General features: G+C 33.0%; 1 pseudogene; it reads left to right on the forward strand.

The window, feature by feature from the left end:
• The first annotated feature begins 2,357 nt into the window (after positions 1 to 2,357).
• On the forward strand, positions 2,358 to 4,073 carry LOC106796699 (probable amino acid permease 7; annotated as a pseudogene).
• Positions 4,074 to 4,687: the final 614 nt, after the last annotated feature.

Here is a 4,687-nt window from a genome sequence, read left to right on the forward strand (position 1 = left end):
TCTTTGTGTTTTGATGAATATCCTGTTCAGATTTATGCTATTAAATTTCCTTTATTTTTTAATAATTATTAGCAACTTAATAATATGTATTTTAAAATGCATGAATTTTGTGTTGCTGTTATTTTCTATTTATGGATGCATTATTTTCTATGTTGGGTTAGGTTACTGACATTCTATAATTTGGTTTCTTTTGGTATGATTAAATTCTACTTTTGAAATTTTTGGAAGTGAATTTTATTCTGATGAATGGATTTTCTGGAGATGTATAGAACTGGTTAAAGCAAAATATGTATGTAGATTTTGGTAGCCATCATCATGATCTCTGATGTTGAGCATGTGTACTGACTGCAATAGTCACTTGGCCTTGGCTGTCCAGGTTCACATTTCTGAATTTTAAAATTAAAATAAAATATTAGGTGCTAGGTTTTAACAGTTTGCCCTTCCCCTCATGCAACTCTTTTTTAATTGTTTGGTAGTAATTAATGGTAGTAACAAGATATATTTATTATCTTCTTGGAAGTGTCTGGACCTTTAACATATTAGGTGTTAGGTTTTAACAGTCTGCCCTTCCCCTCATGCAACTCTTTTTTAATTGTTTGGTAGTAATTAATGGTAGTAACAGGATATATTTATTATCTTCTTGGAAGTGTCTGGACCTTTAACATCTTTTGTTTATTGCATCGCATGTGAATGGATGAATAGTTCAGCAGGGTTGGCCTTTTCACCTCATGTTATCACTATTGGAGTTGGGGAGGTAGTAACACAATTTCTATGCATAAGCAATGTAGATGTTCATAGTTATTTAGTTCTCTTGTTCCTTTTCTGAATCCAGAATGTGAAGATGTTGAGACACAAATTTTATTGGTCCATTGCTGTTGTGGCTCTAAAATCATTTTTGATGTCAACATAGGAAAAAAATGATTCATTCAATTTAGAAAAATTACTTTGTGCCTTGAAGAGTTGTGATCATTAGTCCATACTCCACATGGATCTAGAAGGCTATATCGAAAAACAGTGGGAATAGAACTTTTTATTTGTCCCAAAATTAATATGCTTCATTTTTATTCAGAATATTTACATAATTTTAATTTACCAATCATGACATGCAATCCCCATGGATGGTTTATATAACTGGAAATCATTGAATGTATACATGATATTTTTAATTTCAATTTTCGAAAAGCATAATTACTTTATTCATCATGGAAACCTTCAAGATTTATTCCTGTCAATGCACATTAATTCAGAAGTTCTTTTGAATGATCAATTTTTCCACTATTTTAGGACATTGTGGCAAAATTATTGTCATTATCACAACAAAGACCAAGGGCTCTGTGCACCATGTCGGGCACTGGGACAGTATCTTTAGTCACTCTGCGACAGCCTACTTCTACCAATGCCAGTGTAACTTTCAAGGTGAAAGCACTAATTAGTATTGCTTAAAGTGCCTAAGGTTGGTTCTTATGTTGTAATAAGAAACTTGTTTTATTTTTTTAATATTTATAGGGACAATTCCAAATACTATGCTTGTCTGCTTCTTACTTGGTTGCCGAAGATGGTGGACCCTTGAATAGAACTGGTGGCATTAGTGTTTTACTCTCTAGCCCTGATGGTCATGTTATTGGTGGTGGTGTTGTTGTGCTTATTGCTGGAAGCCCAGTGCAAGTAACTTGATTGCTCTAAAATACACAGTAACTTGATTGCATCCTTAATTGCTTATTCATGCGGTTAATGCTGGAACAATTTTTTGAAACAAGAACTTGCTTCAAATGGATTAGGGAAGTAGAGACTGGAGATACTCAGATAGGGATGCGGAGCTTAGACTTGTTCGTACTTTTGTATTGTTTCCTTGTTCAGCATGCTTCATGTTTTTCTGCATCATAGGATACTTCACATTCCAAACAATCAATACCAAAGCAATATATCAATAACCTAAAAACCAAATAGGTAGATAGAAGAATGAAGGTTTTGCTTGCTGCAGGTGATGTTGTGCAATTTTGATTACTGTGACTCAAAGACCAAGTCTAAACAAGCAACCACTCTCAAAGATGAAAGTTCAGAGCAACCTCCTTAGCATAACGATAAGTTAGCTTCTCCAGCTAGTGCTCCTGCTCTACTTGGTCAAAACTTTCTCCATTTTTCTGCAACAAACCTTTGGCCTGGATCCCAACCAGCAGAGCTGAAAAGCGCACACATGCATACTACCATCGACTTGACTCACGGGTGAGATTTTATTTCAGAAGAAACATTTGCAAATTTGTAAATAATTTTTGTAGTAAATGAACTTGAGTTTGTGAGCATTGTGGCTGCTTTACACTAACACATGTTGTAACAAATGAATTATTCGGGGTTAAGTGATGATTGTTGGCATATCCCAAAAATGTCTGTTGAAATGATCATATGACAAACTTCATTGGGATGCATGTTGTCCCGCATTGAATTTAATGAATTATGGGATCCCTCTTTGCGGACCAAAATGTTTAACGTTGAAACACGCTACTCTAATTACCTAGTGTATTGAGCTCAATTATTTGCCTGTCATTTGATATTTGTTTATCATGCAGCCAAATAAACTGAACAAAATATATATGAGACTGAGCTGGACCTGAATCTTCACTAGTTTTTAATGTTAACTAGACTATTGTTGGGAAGACTATGTTTTAGAATGGAGATTTTATTCTTTAATAAATGTTTTTATTTTAATAATTTGTTTAAGTGAAATAAGTAAAAGTAATAAATTAGTAGAATTTAATGTTTTAGGTTTTTTGTTTATTCTTATTAATATTATATCTTCATTTAAAAATAAATAGAAATCACTTTTTTTCGTAACACATTGAAGTCTTTCTGATGTTCTTCTACAATCATTTTAGCTAAACATAGATATACTTTAAATGAACTACAATAATAATAACTATAATGTCTAATTATATTTATTGTTAGTTTAGGTTATAAAGGGACATGTGTAGCTGGCTTCCTAATTTTTTTGACTTTGTATAGTACTAGTATTGCTTATGTACTAACCACAACAACTAGTCTGAGGTACTTTCCTCATAAAATGAGAATACCTCCTTAGCCTTTTCTTTTGCTTTTTATGTGAAAATAGAGAGACTAGCTTATTGATTTATTTTGGTTGTTGTTGGGGCCATATAAGCTAATGAAGCATGCTTATTCATTTTACATGCAATGCAATTCTGGGATCAAATTGTTGTCACAAGAAAGGGCATGAAGCTCCTTATAAATATGGTGGCAATCTGTATATGGCACTGTTTGGACTTGTTCAGATTGTAATGTCATTCATACCGGATCTCCATAACATGGCATGGGTTTCAGTTGTTGCGGTACTTATGTCCTTTACATACTCATTTATTGGACTAGGACTAGGCATAGCAACAGTCATAAGTAAGGCTCATCTTCAATCAATTGTTTTCAATTTAATATTCTTATTTTATTCAAAGTAGTTTTTTAATTTCAAGCCTTCTGAATTCTCATATGGACAAAACTTAAGTACATTTCTTTAATTGATATCTTTATTGCACTAATTACCAAGGTAAAATTTCAATTCTAATTGAAGAACAACAATAACAACACCTAACAAATTGTTATTATGTTTTGTCCTTATCATAATTAAAGCAACACCATGAAGAAAGAAAAATATTAGCATTCTAAAATCCATAGCATGCTACTACTACATTGGTTCTTACGACTTTGGTTGCACTTGTAGAAAATGGAAGAATTATGGGAAGCTTGACAGGAATACTAACTCATAAAATTGCTGACAAATTTTGGTAGTCTTCCAAGCACTTGGTGACATTGCCTTTGCCTATCCGTACTCCATTCTCCTTCTTGAGATCCAGGTACCTTAACATTTCATGCATTTCCAAATTGAGTGGGTAAAGAGTGACATAAGACAAACAGAAAAGAATTTATAGCTGACACAAGCTACTAAATTTTGTTGAACAAAGGACACTTTACAGTCTCCTCCACCAGAAAATCAAACCATGCAATCTTCTACCTGTGCTGTGGATGCTTTGGATATGCAGCTTTTGAAAATGATACACCAAGAAACCTCTTGACAGGGTTTGGCTTTTTTGAGCCTTTCTGGTACTACTAATGATACACCATGCTGTGGATGCTTGCATCATTCTTCACTTGGTGGGAGGATATCAGGTACTACTAATGTTACATATCAAAAGTAACTTCAAAAGTAATTTTATGCATTATGCATTATGCATAATTTTTAAGTTTAGAAATGCATGATTCAAGACTCAGATTGCATGATTAAATATGGTATGCTTCGACAAGTTCACAATTTGCATCATGCTATGAATCATAATTCATAAATGATTTTGAATCATGAGATGCATACGTGAACTGATACGATTCCATTATGATTGATATGAACTGCAACATTCAGTGGTTTAGTTTTTTTCCTCCTTTTTTCTTTTCTTTTCCATTTTTATCAAAGAAATTGAACACTTATATTAACTTAAATTGTTAATTGAAAAGAAACATCAGGAGTCCAAGCAAAAGTACCTTATGCAATGTATACGCTTTGTTTTTTAATTGAAAAGAAATGACTTTGTTTTTTGTTCTTCTGAAATAGAAGCTTGCTGCTAGTTTACTTTATAACTTGGTAGCAGATGAGTCATCCTTAGGTTCAACTCTGCTAACCATATAAAAGTTCTTA

The sequence above is a fragment of the Glycine max genome, chromosome 17, assembly GCF_000004515.6.
Source record: "Glycine max cultivar Williams 82 chromosome 17, Glycine_max_v4.0, whole genome shotgun sequence".
NCBI classification, from domain to species: Eukaryota; Viridiplantae; Streptophyta; class Magnoliopsida; order Fabales; family Fabaceae; genus Glycine; species Glycine max.